The 16,582-nt window shown below is 41.7% G+C and overlaps 1 protein-coding gene and 1 long non-coding RNA gene across 7 annotated transcripts in view; one reads left to right on the top strand and one right to left on the bottom strand.

Moving 5' to 3' along the window:
- Ntm (neurotrimin) overlaps positions 1–16,582 on the top strand; it is a 966,537-nt gene that overhangs the window by 577,516 nt on the left and 372,439 nt on the right. The gene's annotated exons all lie outside the window — the stretch shown is intronic.
- LOC132648773 (uncharacterized) overlaps positions 1–16,582 on the bottom strand; it is a 29,817-nt gene that overhangs the window by 51 nt on the left and 13,184 nt on the right. The window contains exon 2 of the long non-coding RNA XR_009587181.1: positions 3,432–3,509. This is a non-coding gene — a long non-coding RNA (uncharacterized LOC132648773). The remainder of the gene's footprint in view (positions 1–3,431; positions 3,510–16,582) is intronic.

The following is a 16,582-nucleotide window of genomic DNA, read 5'->3' as shown; positions in this document are numbered from 1 at the left end:
ATGGCAATCATTAATTAAATTTACCAACCTTATCTCAATGCCGTAGTCCTGAAATCATTAATCATTAATTAAATTCACCAACTTTATTTCAATGCCATAATCAGCTTATGGACAAATAAATCTTCTGTATCCTCCCATTTGAAAAAAAAATAAAATAAAATTAGAGGCAAAGCTTCACATGACATTTGAACTCACAATTATCCCGCTTCTGCCTCCTGAATTCTGGAATCACAAGGGTGTACCACTGACTCCAGTCCGATTCCATGACTGGAGGGCAAGTGAATGCCCCGTGGAAGGACTCAAGTGAATTAGAGAGGTGGACACTCTGGGACCCTGGAGGGCAAGCACATCATACACCTTCTCGTGCGTGACTCACAGGCGAACAATCTGAGGGAAATGGGCAGTGGCTCATAACCTGTCAAGCTGACATCACCCACTGGCTGTCATTTGTTCATTCTGTGCCTGTGGGCCTTTAGTTGCTAAAAGCATCTGAGTAGTGACACACTGACCTGACGCTGTCTGTCAGTGGGTATTAAGGCTGGATACTGGCACCCAGACCACTCTTCCCTCCTCCGGTGTCCCTGTGAAACCACCTCCTCTGGGGTGTGTTAGAATAACAAAGGAGCAAAGGGATAAGAAACCAGATCTTGCTTCTCCTTCTATAGCTGTGCATGGCCATGTGGTTATCACTGAGTTAGTTAATCACTGGGTTCTTTATGGCTGTATAGTGCTCTTTAAGTAACAAGGCCTTCTCTTCTCTTATCTCTACTTGATCTCCCTCTCTGTCTCTATCACTCTGTCTCTGTCTTTCTCTGTTTCCCTCTCTGCCTCCCTTCCTGACATTGGGAAATTCCGAAGGGTAGGGTAGGGAGAGTGTCTTTGATCTCTGTTGTAGACTGGAATGGCTCCTCCAATCATAGAGTAACAGGTTAAATGAATGATGAAATTTTATTTGGCTACTGTCATAAGGGAGATAGGGACTGACCATGAAGTACCTCACACAGGTCAGTCAGTACATTCTCTTGTTATTCAGGAGCAGCTATGAATCATTTGGAGTGATAAAAACAACTCGCCAAGGAAAATCCCTAATTGTAGAGTCCTGAGCTTCCAACCCTGCCTCCATTCTAGTTCAAGTAACTCCATGACAAAAGGGAGGTGCTGGTTGTATAATAATCCATATAAAAGAGCATATTTAAAACCATATTTATACCACATGGGTTCACTATAAATAAAATAGTAGGATATTTTTTTAATGAGTAAAGTGAATAAAGCTATAATTTTGAAGGAAAATGGGTGCTTACACAACTAACTGTAAAGTAACCAGATTGCGGAGAAGGGTCATGTAGGAGCCACTATGCAAAAACAGAGGATGGATTAGTGGCATAATTATCAAAAGCTATCGTAATAAATAACCTCCAAATCCCAGTGAAATAATGTGGTACCCATTAATTTTTTACTTATGCAACATCCATGCAGGAGGTACAACTCCCCTGGGCAGCTCCTTCTAGGTGGTGATTTAAGGACCTGAGCTTTTTGATTGTGGAATTTATATTGGAGTCTTTGCTTCAAGGAGAGAGGGAGTTCTGTGATAGATGTGTGTGTGTATGTGTGTGTGTGTGTGTGTGTGTGTGTGTGTGTGTGTGTGTGGTGGGGGGTTGTCTGGAAATGGAGCCTAGAATAGCTGTCTGTCTCCACCTAACAGTAAGAGGTGCTTGGAAAACCATTCTTGCTACGGGTAAGGCAGGATCATGTTAACAATTTGGTGGACAAACACTCTGTTTGTACCGAATTGTCTCTGTGGGAACCCAGGGAGTAGACCCCATTTGCCTCTGTGATTAGTGCATAGAACTTAACCATGGAGAGTACTGCAAGGCATTTCTCACTAGGCTAAAGAACACCAGGCTTGCAGCTTTGAGTCTTTGGAGCAGAGGTGGGAAGCAGAGTTGTCAGGTGGAGAGGCATCTCCAGCAAGATTTTTTGTTACTGCTCATGTCATCATCTTACTCTTCTCCCTATCATCCTTTCTCAACATGAACATTTAGGAGGATGGGTACTTGGGACAGACTACCCTACTATCAGAGGTCCCTCATCATGTGGAAGCCCATCATTGTTGGGCTAGTGACCTCACCTAGAAGTCATAGGCCCACAACCAGTGTGGATACCTGGGCCCTCTCTGAGGAAAGGCTAGGTAACTCCTTGCCTTAGCAAACCCAGCCTCTACTTTAGATGCACACCGAAGCTAGAGAATCCTCACTCTGAGTCGCTCATAGATGTGGCTCCTCTAAGTTTCTAACTCGGTAGGTCCAGGAGAGGGTCTAAGATCTGCAATCCTGACAGGGTATTACAAATGGAATATATATATTTTTTTTCATAAACACTAGGGACCATCAGTATTTCAGATATTTCTGATTTTGGAGTGTTTACATATGTATAATGAGATAGCTGGAAAAGAGGACCAAATTCAAAACACTAAAGTGACTAGCTTCGTGGTGACCTCATACACAGAGCCCACGAGTCATTTTCCTGCAGTAGTTTTGGTTCATCCACATCTGACTGTGGTTCATCACAAGGTCTCAGGTGAAGAATTTTGCATTTGTGGTGTCTTGATTGTGCTCTGAATTTGGTACATTTAGGAGTTTGATTTTTGGATGCCTTGTACTGCTGATGCGACTCAGGGGAGCTGAGTTTGGAAAACGCCTGTGTGAATTTCTTCAAAAATATAGCACAGTGGTTTGATGGACAAAAACAAATCCCTCTTCATAGGTGGAAGGGCACTTGCAAAACGCATCTTCTCTGGCTCTTTTTACTTAATTGTTTGAACTCTCATTTCTACCCACCATTTTGTAATAATTTGCTCACTTCCTATAAGTAAAAATTTGATCTATCTATCTATCTATCTATCTATCTATCTATCATCTAGCTATATTTATTGATGGTGGTTATGTGTGTGTATGTGTGTTGTAATGAGGTAAGGATACAGTTATGTGCACTCATGTGTAGGCGTATGGGGAACAGAAGAAGATATTGAGTGGTTTCCTGTATTGCTATCTGCAGTTTTCCCTTGAGTCAGGGCCTCTTACTGAATCTGTAGCTAGGCTGGTGGCCACCTGACCCCACAGACCCTCCTATTTCTGCTCCCCACACTGCTGGGGTTACAGACAAATTTGCATGGCCATACACTGTGGGGATTAGAGGTTGAACTCAGGTTATCATGAGTTCACAGTGCAATATCAAAAGCTCTTACCCAGGGACTCACCCCTCTAGCTTGGTCAAACAACTTGAGGCATGCAGCTTTCTCTTTAAAAACTTTTCTCACAACAACGACATGCACTTCCACCATTAAAGACATCTCACTGAATTAGACCACCACTAAACTGAGGCTACCTACTGTTCAAAACCCAGATCACAAAAAACATTTGTGGGAATCTTACCATTGCCTCAAGCCTCCCTGATGACAGAGCTTCTCGCTTTTCGGCCTGGCAGACATTCTAATTCTGAATCAAAGTTTTCTAAAAGGGAAAAAAATTACCAGTTATAGTGATATTCCTTAAGAAAGAGCTGTTTTTTTTGAGGAAGTTTAAAAAGCTGTATTTGTGCATTATTTGTATGTGAAAATTGTACTCCTTCCTCTCATAAACTTTTCTGAAACACTTTTCAGCTTTTTAGTGTGAGAGCTTGGGAAGGAGCTAGTGATTTTTAAGGATCCAGGTGACACTGATGGGCTTTTGGTAGGAGATAAATGCCACTGGCTGGCATGAAGATAATTTGCCTAGAAAAATAGAGAGTGCTTTAAATCCAGAATTATCAAGCACAGAGCAAAATTCTGGTGGTTAAAAGAAAATCACCAGACACCGACTTGCAGTTGTCAGGCTCTGTGTTGTCCTTTATTAAGCCTTGTACTCATCTTGTGTTAGACACAGAAGGTAGGATTTGCTGAGTAGAGGTGAGTTCCTAATGAGCTGTGTTTGGAGGTCCTTCATGTTGCAGGAAGGTGCTAGGGCATCCCATCCATTCATGACGTCCAGGAAGAGCCATCTGTTTTGATGTCCACACTCTCACTCAAATTTGCTTCCATACCAGGGCTAGGATGCCAGCATTATTTAAACTCCACATTTTGCCCTTGAAATAAAATTCTACCTGCTGTGTTGGTATCCAGTAGCTAACTCCTCGCTAATTTGAAATAACCCTCGATGGATTGGCATCCCCTCCCCTCCATCTGAATTGCAACCTGCAGTTCATCTCCTGTTTAAAATGAGGGTGAGCATGCTTCAAGAGTTTAAGAGTTGGAATCTGCTTCGGGGATAGGTATTTGTAGTTTCATGAATTATTTATTTAAGCAAATGTATACAGAGCATTTATGTGTTGGAGTGTATGCCTGATCACACTTGAAGGGGTGTTGTGGAAATGTATCATGCCACGGCATCACCATTTTGACATATGTAGTGCAGAGAACCAAAACACTGCTCCTGGGATAGACAGGATTAGTTCAGTTTGGAATCATTTGGCTCTTGTGATGCAAGACTAAGTAAATGCGTTTTATCATCTTCCCTGTTGTGTGAGGATAAAGCTGGGCCTGGATCTATTTGGGCTTCATGCCTGGAGTTTTGAACTAAGCACAGTCCCTTTGGTGTGTGGTTGGATTTCATTGTTTTTGTTCTTGTTTTATTCTCTCCCTTCAACAAGCACAAACCTAGGATAACAGCAATATGTGTTTTAAAGGTTCCTCATGTATGGCTCACAAGATAGCATAGCTCACTTTTAGTAATTTGCAGGAAACAGTCTCATGTCTTTGGCATCTGGCATCGCCAGGCTCACACATGCATGTGCACACATGTACTCACCTAGTGCTCAACATTGCAGTCATGTCTTACGTTTGAAGCAGTGTGGGGATGAGCCTCCTGAACACTGGGATTCCTTCACATTCAGGCCAGTCTAGCTACAAACTTACTTGAAATCTTTTATCTGGGCTGGGAAGATATCTCATGGGTAAAGCATGTGTCTAGCATGTACAAGGCCCCGAGTCCCTGAGTTGGTGTCATGCCCAGCACCAAGGCATGACACACACATACAGGAACACACACACACACAAATCCCTTTGACCACTATCAATGCCTGAAGGCAGCTTCTTAACATTCCACTGTCACCATCTGCATTTGAGCTACAGATTGAAGGGAGTTCTAGAATGAGCCCCTCATACATATACAAGCTAAAAACAGTAAGGAGGGAGACTATCCAGACGAAAAGGCCAGCCAGGTGTTCAAATTTTTCCTCTAAATTGTCAATATTTTCACAATCACTTAGAGAAGTAATCCCAAAGGCAGTTATCAGGCAGCCGGCATTTGTCAGAAGAAAAGGGCAAATAGCATACTCTCCTTGTTAAATCTCTGGGTGGCATACTCTCCCAACTGTATAGCGACCCCTCCCTGACCTTCTTCGGCCATTCTACATCCAGTCTCCCTGGCTTTCTTGGAATGCTGTGACTAATCCATTCTGAAATCTCCAGGAGATGCAAGTGTTAAAATGAATGAATGGCGCCTGGCAAATCTTTCCCCATGATAAGCAGTGCCGCCTATTAAATGTCTTCCACGTGGGAGGCTGCTGTATTCTATGCACAGTCCTGAACAGTGTGAGGGCTGAGACTGAACAGATCTACACTTTGTATACAGCTAATGAACTGGCCTTATTTATATAAGAGGAAGACATATAGAAGTCTGTCACCAGATTAGGTCAGAAAGAGAATGAGAGAGCAATCTAGAAAATTGGGGTATTGGGGAATAAATCAGAAGAATGATATTATAAACATACCTGGGGATCTGGTGTGTGTAGGCAGTGTGAGAATCACATGAGACAGAAGAAATGAAGAGATAGCCCACAGGGGACTGTTCCAGGCTCTTTCTAAGCATGCTTGATTGGGGGCAGCCATATGGGTATTTTAAAGAACTCCTTTTCCAATCCTATAAGCACTGGTGTGAGAAGGCATCAAATACCATAAAGGATCTCTTATTTAGAAAAGGAGATCACATGTTGGTAAAATAAATCACCTCAAAGGTCAAACAGAAGATTTCTTGATTTATAGTGCTCTTTAACAGACAAAGAAATGAAATCAAAACAAAAACAAACAAACAAAACAAAAAACAAACCTGAAGCTTGTCTCCTGCTAAAATCCAGAGACTTGTAATTTAAGAAGTAGACATTTTGTTGAAAACACATCTTTCTTCTCTGGAGGAGCCCAGGGTTTGGCAGGTGTTTTCACATTCATTTCCAACCATATGTGGCATACACAATGTGCATTGTACACAAATGAAATATGTCTCATGTATCGATCCGGGCTTCCTTTAGTTTACAGACAGTATGTCAGCAATGTGCTCTCTCACCAGTGCGTATACATTACACTTGCTTCTTTTACCAGATGAGTAATATTCTCTTTCCTAAGACTTCCAAATGTAGTTCTACATTCACATTCTATATTCACATACAAGCTATTTTCACATCCACTGTTCTTCCAATCAGACCATGACAAACACCTGGGCATAGAAACAGAAATGTGTCTCAAAGCAAACTCACATCTGAGTGTTTGAAGACTGGGGTACGTAAATTAAAAGAATATTACAAAATTGTATAAAAAAGAACTATTGGACTGTTCAATCTTAGGGAGTTGTATAGAGTGTTATATAAAACCTAGCCTGTAATGAATAGGTTGGTTTTGTAATAATGTTTTATTGTTGTATAAATATTTTTGTTTTTTTAACTCTTGATATTTATTACATCTGTTTTTATTTAAATCAGGAGCTTAGTATTTTTTCATTATTTACTGCACATTTTTACTTCATCTTTTTGTGCAGCTTTCTTAGTTTTTATGAAATTTTCCTCCATTTTTCTCTTATATAAGAGTACGTCATATGCTAATAATTTAATCATTTAAAAGTCAATAAATAGTTTAATCATTGTTATACATCTCATAAATTATGTTCTAGTTTTCTTGCCATCATGCCATTTGTCACATGTAGTTTTCTACATAAATTGTTTAATTTTTGTGTTATGAAATTACTTTGCATTTATTGTGTCTGTACTTTTGCTTAGAAAGATATTACCCATCCTGAGATTGTGAACAATATGAATGATTTTTTTTCTTGCTTGGCCTTAGAATAGGGTCTTACTGTGTAGCCCAGGCTGGCCTTGAACACAACATCTTCAATTAACAATCAAGAAAATGTGCCACAGACATGCAGACTGGCCAACCTGATACAGGCAATTCTTCATCTGAGGTTCCCTCTTCCCAGGTGAGTCTATCTTTGTCAAGAGGACAAGAACTAACCAGCAAAGATAGCATGGCGAACAGAAGTAGATACTGCTTAATAAACAATGCTGGAGCTGATTCTTGATTGTTAATTGAGTTTGAAGGGTCCGGCCTCACAGTGGGAGTTTTAATTCTCTTTTGTTCTTTAATTCTTTATTAATTACACTTTATTCACTTTGTATCCCCCTGTGGTTCCATCCCTCCCTTCTTCCACCCTCTGCACGCATGCCCCTCCCCAAGGAGAGGTCTTCTTTTCCTTCCTTCTGATCCTAGTCAATTAGGTCTCATCAGGAGTGGCTGCATTGTTTTCTTCTGTGGCCTGGTAATGCTGCTTCCCCCTCAGGGGGAGGAAATTAAAGAGCAGGCCAATCAGTTCATGTCAGAGAGTCCCTGTTCCTATCACAATGGAACCCACTTGGATATCATCTGTGCAGGGGTCTTAGGTTATGTCCATGCATGGTCCTTGGTTGGAGTATTAGTCTCAGGAAAGACCCCTGTGCTCAGATTTTTTGGTTCTGTTGCTCTCCTTGTGGACTTCCTATCCTCTCCAGATCTTACTGTTTCCCACTTCTTTCATAAGATTCCTGAGTTTCGATTCTTTTTTTTTAATTTTTATTAATTACACTTTATTCATTTTGTATCCCCCCTAAAGACCCCTCCCCCCTCCCCTCCTAATCCCACCTTCCTTCCCCCTTCTTCACTCATGCCCCTCCCCAAGTCCACTGATAGGGGAGGTCCCCTTCTCCTTCCTTCTGATCTTAGTCTATCAAATCTCACCAGGAGTGGCTGCATTGTCATCTTCTGTGGCCTGGTAAGGCTGCTCCCCCCTCAAGGTGAGGTGATCAAAGAGCAGGCCAATTAGATTATGTCAGAGGTAGTCCCTCTTCCCATTACTATGTAACCCACTTGGACACTGAACTGCCATGGGCTAGGTTATAGGTTATAGGTTATAGGTTATCTCCATGCCTGTACTTGGCTGGAATATGAGTCTCTGGGAAGACCCCTGTGTTCAAATTTTCTGGTTCTGTTGCTCTCCTTGTGGGGTTCCTGTCCTCTCCAGATCTTACTATTTCCCACTTCTTACATAAGATTCCATGCACTCTGCCCAACAGTTGGCCATAAGTCTCTGAGTCTGCTTTGATAGTCTGCAGGGCAGAGCCTTTCAGAGGCCTTCTGTGGCAGGTTCCTAGGTTGTTTCCTGTTTTCTTCTTCTTCTGATGTCCATTCTCTTTGCCTTTCGGGATGGGGATTGAGCATTTTAGTCATGGTCCTTTCTCTTGATTAGTTTCTTTAGATGTACAATTTTAGTAGGTTTATCCTATATTACATGTCTATATGAGTGAGTATATTCCGTGTGTGTCTTTCTACTTCTGGGACAGCTCAGGATGATCCTTTCCAGTTCCCACCATTTACGTGCAAATTTCATGATTTCCTTATTTTTCATTGCTGAGTAATACTCCATTGTGTAGATGTGCCACAATATCTGCATCCATTTTTCAGTTGAGGGGCATCTGGGCTGTTTCCAGCTTCTGGCTATTACAAATAAAGCTGCTACAAACAAGAAACTGAAAAGCTTCTGTAAAGCAAAGGACACTGTCATCAAAACAAAACAAATGCCTACAGATTGGGAAAGAATCTTCCTACCCTTTATCTGACAGAGGGCTAATATCCAGTCTATATAAAGAACTAAAGAAGCTGAAAAGCAACAAGCCAAGTAATCCATTTAAAAAATGTGGAACAGAGCTAAACAGAGAATTCTTGATAGAGGAATAATGAATGGCAGAGAAACACTTCAAGGAATGCTCAACGTCATTAGCCATCAGGGAAATGCAAATCAAAATGACCCTGAGATTTCACCTTACACCCATCAGAATGGCGGAGATCAAAAACTCAAGTGACAATACATGCTGGAGAGGTTGTGGAGAAACAGGAACCCTCCTCCACTGCTGGTGGGAATGTAAACTTGTACAACTACTCTGGAAATCAATCTGGGGCTTTCTCAGACAACTAGGAATAGCGCTTCCTCAAGATCCAGCCATACCACTCCTAGGCATATATCCAAAAGAGCCTCAAGTACACAATAAGGACATTTGCTCAGTCATGTCTGAGTTTTGATTCTTAAGCAGCTGGGCCTCAGCTATATGAGAAGGGTAGCTGAACAAGTCAGGGAAAGCAAAACAGGAATCAGTGTTCCGCCATGGCCTCTGGCTCAGTTCTGGCCATGGGTTTCCTCAGGGATGGACAACAGTGAGTAAGCTGAAATAAATCCTTCCCTCCTCATGTTGGTTTTGCTCAACATCTTATCTTAGCAACAGAAAGTAAAATCCAGTGTAGGTCTGGAGTTCATGTCTCAGCACCTACATTAGATGTCTCACAATTACTTGTAATGAAGATCTTGGGGAATGTGATGCCCTCTTCTGGCCTCTGTTTTGGTACTGCACACATATGGCCAAACCTACACACAGACACACATACTTAAAAAACAAAACAAAACAAACAAAACAAAACTACAACAACTACAGAAATTTCCAGTAACTTACTTCTGTGATCTAACATATTTTAGCGGGTGCAATAGGAATGGATAGAAGCATTCCCACCCTGTAGATAACCTTTTGAAACCCTGATGACCTTTATTTTTCTTCCTCTGTTGTCTCCTTCAGGGGCAGTGAATGTTTGTTTGGTATCTTAGGGCTACAATGCTAGGATAAAACATCATGACCTAAGACAACTTGGGGAGGAAATGGTTTATTGCATTCATGGCTCCATATTACAGTTCATCATCAGAAGGGGCAAGGGCAGGAACTCAAGCAGGGCTGGAACCTGGAGGCAGGTGCTGGTGTTGGGGCCATTGAGGAGTGTGCTCTACTGGCTTGCTTCCCATTGGCTTGCTCAGCCTGCTTTCTTATAGGACCCAGGACAACCTGTTGTAAACCCTCAGTGCTCCCCCTCCCACATCAATCACTAATGAAGAAAATGGCCTACAGGCCTGCCTGAAGCCCAATTTTATTGATGTATTTTCTCAACTGAGGCTTGTTCCTTTCCAGTGACTCTAGCTTGTACCATAGCCTGTATCAAATGTACATAAAACTAGCAAGCACACTTGGCACTCACCAAAGAGCTTTCTTTGATTTTCTTGGCAGTGCAGCCTTTCTTGGAAAGTTGCGGTGGTTCTGACTTTGTCTTCCTCTCTTCCTCCTGGTCTCCTTCCTTCTTGATTCTTCAGTGCTGGGGTTTGAAAGAAAGACTTCTTGGATGCAAAGAATATGTTCTACTACTGAGCTACATCCCAAATCCTTTGTTGTTTGTTATTGCTGTTGTTTTTCTGGTGTTAGAATACTATAGACTAATTTATAAGCAATAGAAGTTTATTTCAGGCAGAGCTATAGTGGATGGGTGGTGACATGTGCTGCTTCGTGATTTAGTAGAAAGGCAAGTCAAGAACAGGTTAAGTTAGAAGAGTCATGAGGATGGAACCCTCTTAACCTGTCACCTGTTAGAGCTACCACCAGTTAGGGCTGTTACAATGGCCATCCATTATCTTTCAACATGACTTCTGAGGGGGACACTGCCACACTCTTCATCGCTTCAGGGGTTGACTGGAGTGCAAGGGAATAAAGGTCAGACACACAGACACGTGTATAGAAAAGATGGGGTTGGGGTGGGCTGTGCTTGCTCTGATAGAGGGCACTAGCTGCCCAGAAACTCAGTATGTTCATTTTACACATCTGAATTGAGGAGTCAGGGTTGTTGATGCATCTGAACAAGGAGGTAGGTTTAGCTGATCTCTGTAGAGGGTCTCCACAGGTAAACAGTCTCAGGGTACAGTCATCTCAGAGGAGGAAGCTGTGGGTAATAGTTTCTGCATTCACTGGTCTGTTGTTAGTAAACACTCCTACTTGGATCAGAGGCAGGCGTCTCTAATTCCCTGGGCCTGAATCCAGGGACGGCTTTGCCATTCCCATGTTTGAGGAATAGATTCCTTTATATGGCTGTGCACATGTCAACACCACACACTCCCTCCCTACTCCACCCCCTTCTTACATGTTCAGTCAGTGCTTCCTCACTCCCCACAACAAGCTCAGTGGGCACTGGCTATTCTTCTACCTCTGGATTTCACATAACTGGCCTGAAGCTAGGCTCTTTCTGTGGAGCTTCATAGTAGTGGCTTAAAAATAAAATTAAAAAAGAAAAAGCCAAAAACAAGAACAAGAACAACAACAACAATAACAACAACAACAACAACAAAAAACACCAGGACCCCTCCATATCTCATTCTTCATTCTCCTATCTGGCATTGATTACCTGGATTTTCATCCAAATTGGTTTTATTGTCCTTCCTCTTTAAGCTGCACATTAAGTGTGGGGTAAGTGCTTGGTCCTTTTGAGTAGCCTTCTGTGAGGTCAGTATTCCTTGCCACGGCCAGTTATTTATACTCTCACCAGCTTGCCGCCCATACTGTGGCTGCCCATCTTCACTGAAGGAGGCAAAACTTACACAGAACCTGGCACATAGAAGCGCTTGAAAGTTGCTGATGAAGGAAGAAGGAAAGGAAGGGAAGAATGGAAGACAGAAGAGCAGATGATACGAGTCTGTGTGGAGCTTTGGTGTGAACAGAATTGTGTGTGAGACAGTGTGTGAGGTGTGGTTTTGTTAAAGATGTGTGTGTGTGTGTGTGTGTGTGTGTGTGTGTCAGTACGCTGACATAGAGTACTCATCTGTGACCCACGGCTCACTCGTAGTAATGTACAGTTACATATAATATAATTACACATCCAAATGAGCTACATTTGCATATGAGCGTTTGTGGTGCCTTGTGTAATTGGTTTAGCTCACTTCTTTAAGCCTGGGTTTTTCCTCCCTAGATTAGTAGTGACAGTCAATGACATCTTGTAGGGGCGGCACTTCATGCAAAGCCTGATCGCTACAGAGTAAACATTAATCAAAAACCATTAGGTCCTGCTGATGTTATTTCTATTGTTTTCATTATTGTTAGTTTTATCATTAGTGAATGTACAGTGATGAATATAATCATATTTTGGCCATAAACTTTTATGTGCTGTATACTGAGCAAGATATTGCATGAAAAGTTAAGCCTAATTATTATTATGCTCAAAGGTATATCTTGAAGGACTTGAATATGTTGCCATTTTCATTCACTACTGCAATGCCGCTTCTTTGATGAAGTCCTTTAGACAAAGGAGGTTCGCTGTCACGTAGTAAAATTGCTTTTCCCATAAGAAAATGACTATTCAAGCCAAAAATTATTTTCCCTCTTCCACTGTTTAGCCCAAACGCTTAGTATTCACTATGTAGTCTGCCTGAGTTGTCTTCATGGCTTCTTTCAAGGTAGGTATCATGGCGGGCTTCACCGGGACTCAGTGTAATGTTCTTTCATTCACTTTTACCCAATATATTCATTTATTTCACTCCATTTAAATTTTTGTTTAATTGTGGTCAGCATACCTAGATGAGTCTGGCCTTCCTAAAGCAGTGTTGTTATAAATGCTGTGTGCTATGGCAAAGCTCCAGAACGTATTCACATTGCATAACTTGGGCTTTCTGCCCTGTGATTAGCAGCTTTACATGCCTCTGCCCTTGGGAACTCCCATTTTGTTCTCTGATTCTGTGAGTTTGCTTGTTTTTGATGCCACATGTCAGTGCCATCATGCAGTATCTGTCCTTCTGTGACTGTCCTATTTCACTTGGCATAACAACCTCGGGGTTCTTCCATGCTTTTGCAGATGGCAGGCTTTCCTCTCTTTCATAAGGCTGAATGTTGCTATGTGTGTAGGTGCCAGTTTTTGTTTTGTTTTTTGATTGTTCATCCACAGATGGATACTAGGTCACTCCTGTGTCTTAGGTGTTTTGAGCAGTGCTGCAGTGAGTGTTGGAATGTATTTCATACACCTATTGCTTGTCTGTTTATTGCCTATTGTCTCCTAGAATGTCAGCTGTGAGGCAGAAGTTCTGTTTTGTCCACTGCTTCATCCTCAGTGTCCAGAACAACACAATGTCCTGGACTTTTGTCCCAGTACTGGCATCTTTGTCCTTAATCCCTGAGGAAAAGAGCCATCTCAGTGGTGTTTTAGGCTATGCACATAACAAAACTCCAAGCACAATTGAAGACATTCCAAGCTTTGGCAACCCCAGCACCTAGACCTGTGACCCACATTTCCAAAGTCTCTGAAGTCTGAAGCAATGTCTAATGTAGACAAAGTCCCTCACTCAAAAGCCATTTTTCCTTCAAGGTTCAGGTCCCTTGAAGACTAGTGTGGTACATTTTTTGATACATTTTCAGAAGTCCTAGAAGAGCGAAAGCTCTGTGTTAATCTCTATTGGATATTTCCCAATCCTTTCGTTGCTCTAAACCCAGTCTTCCATACTGCCAAGATCCCTAGTTCACATACTCCCCCCTGTCTAGACATTATATGGTGGTTCTATCAACTATTTCAATTATCTCATAACTATTTCCTTGAATAAATTATTTTTTCCTTCATTTTTTTTATTCCCTGTCTCCAGTACCTAGCACAGTTCTTTACCAACTCAAGACTATTTAGTGAGTGTTTATTGGTAGATTGATTTCGTTTCCCCTTCTCCATATCACTGCACAAAATGGTATTATTGTAGCGGTTTGAGTAGTTTTGGTCACCATGCTTCTCACTATAATGATAATGAACTAAACTTTTGAAACTGTCAGCCAGCCCCATTGAAATGTTTTGCTTTATGAGAGTTTTCATGGATTTGGTGTCTCTTCATATCAATGGATACGCTAACTAAGACAACCATGATATATGACTCCTGTAAGCCAGAGTTCAGTGTTGCTTGCTGACAGTGTACTCATGACATCCCATCTGACCTTTTTCCTCCCTACTCTTTACCTGTATTACATCCTATGTATCAGGCATGACAGGGTGTTTAGAAGAATAGCTTGAACACGCTCCTTTTTTCCCATTGCACACAAGTCTTCCCCTTAATGACTCATTCCCTTGCCTAGTTCCTAAGAATCCTGCACACTGGCTTCAACTACCCCTCACATCTTGGATCCCATATCTTTGTCCACATACTGCAACTAAATGACCAAACTCACCTTCTTCATAACCATGTGCTTCCCATAATATCCCTGACCACTGACAGGACTGAAAAGCTGGTGTGCTCCCCCTTTACCTCTTATTCTTTGTCTATTTAGGTTTTCTCTAACGTTATTCATTCTTATCTTTATTTATTTGTAGTGCTGACACTTGTACATGGGGCCCTATACTTGTTAGACAAGTGCCCTCTCAAGAAGCTTCATTCCCAGCCTGATCCTAGCTAAATTTCAACAGAACACAAAACCTGATGAAACCCTTGCCAATGGATAGTTACACATCTGTTTACTTTTGAGCCAGTAGGAATGAATGTGTCCTTGTATCAGGTATTGCTAGAGTTAATTTTAGATACTATATGTATATTATCATTCAGAGAGTTAGTGTATTCAAAACCAGCATCTAAAAGAGATTTTGACTATGAACTTTTCCTCTAATCTTTCTAGCCATGTCCTTTCTCTTAGAATATGGACAAGGTAGATCATATATTAGAGTACTATGTATCTAGTCCCTTCTCTCCAAGACAGAATCACATAGTGTCTGGAATCTTTCCTTATGTTTTCACATTCTCTCTGTCTCTCCCTGTCTCTGTCTCTCTCTTTCAATTCTGACAGCACTAAGAGTTGAACTTAGGACATCGTGCATCCCAGGTGGGTACTCTGTTGCTAAGATATAGTCCCATCTCTTTTCCGTGTGTTAGCCACAGTATCCTGAACATTGTTGCTCTCCAGTTATTTATTGAGGTGTACTGAATCATGGTGCTTGCTGATATGTATCTGGCAGCTTACGTGTGGATAGCTGTCTCCACTTTGGTAATGGTCCAGCACTGAGTGCCTGATTCTAACTCTTTAATATGGAACCATGAAAACCACTAGTGTTGAAAGAGATAAGATCAGAAGGGGGCATAAACAGGCCTGTGATGGAGCTCTCGGTGTAACAGTGTGTCTCATCTTTTTTCCTTAGCCATTGAAATAGACAATGGCCCAGAGCCTTCTCAGCAGATGGGCCATGTTTGTGACTTAGCCACTTAACAGCCATTAGGCTAATTCCACACACTGCAGCCAAATTAAATAATAAGTAAGAGCCTATGAAAAGCTGGTTTGGAGACAGTGTTACTGCCTTCACTTGACAGCCTTCTCTGAAGCAGATGCTCCCTCTCCACCCTATTAACCTGGTCCAGTGACTAAAGGGCCTTCCTGCCTGGAACAAAGACTGGCTCAAAGCACAGTGTGATGCTGGAGATTGGAAGAAAGGCCTAATGTAAAAGCCTAGGTCCAGGCACTTCTCACAGCCCCACACCACTTGTGAAGAAAACAAGGCCATCGAGCCTGAGAGGTCATAATGAGATTTCTACCACAAACATTACATACCACATATGCCATAAGGGTTCTCCATGAAAAATAGTCACCCTGGTCTTATTCATAGTCTATGATAAGTAATAAGTCTCACAATAACTTATCACTTGCTTTCTTGCATGTGGGATCTGGTTCATGGATACCTTTCTTGCTGACATACCAAAGTTCTGAGCATCATTCAAGAATACGTTACATGTCCTATTTCTTTGGAAGTGTTTTGATGCTGTGTCATTCCTTGCCTCAAAGAATTAAGTGGCTCCATTGTCTGTTGAGCACCCTTGCACTTACGCTAAGTGTGGCTTTTGGTAGTACTCCACTGTCTTACGTTACAAATGGAGCAGGATCTAAGTTTATTTTTGGCGGAGACATTGGATCATTTGTCTGTGTACTTTGTACAAATAACTTCTAGCAGATCTATGTGTGCATGCATGTGTACACGCATAAGTACATATGTGCATGCCCATGTAATATCCAGTGATGCTTGCTTAGTCAGTGCAGCAAAATTTATGGCATTTTAGTTTTATGATTGCCCTCTTTCCCCAGCTACTCCTGAGGAGCCTTACAGTTCTCTTGTATATTTGTAAATATCTCTATGATGACTACATATTTCCATACATTTTCTTCACCTTAATGATCAGTGGGTAGCAAAGGCAACAAACTGAATTATTAAGCTTTCCCATTCAGAGAGACCTCTTGCAAGAATTTACTTTTAGAAATGACCAGAGTTAGCCAGGCATGGTGGTGCATGCCTGTAATCTCAACACTCTGGGAGCCAGAGGCAAACCTGGTCTACAAAGTAAGTCCAGGACAGCCAAGGCAACACAGAGAAACCCTGCCTCAAAAGAAA

The sequence above is a fragment of the Meriones unguiculatus genome, chromosome 1, assembly GCF_030254825.1.
Source record: "Meriones unguiculatus strain TT.TT164.6M chromosome 1, Bangor_MerUng_6.1, whole genome shotgun sequence".
NCBI classification, from domain to species: domain Eukaryota; kingdom Metazoa; phylum Chordata; class Mammalia; order Rodentia; family Muridae; genus Meriones; species Meriones unguiculatus.
The sequence above is the reverse complement of the archived record's forward strand: the minus strand, read 5'-3'. Positions and strand labels throughout refer to the sequence as shown.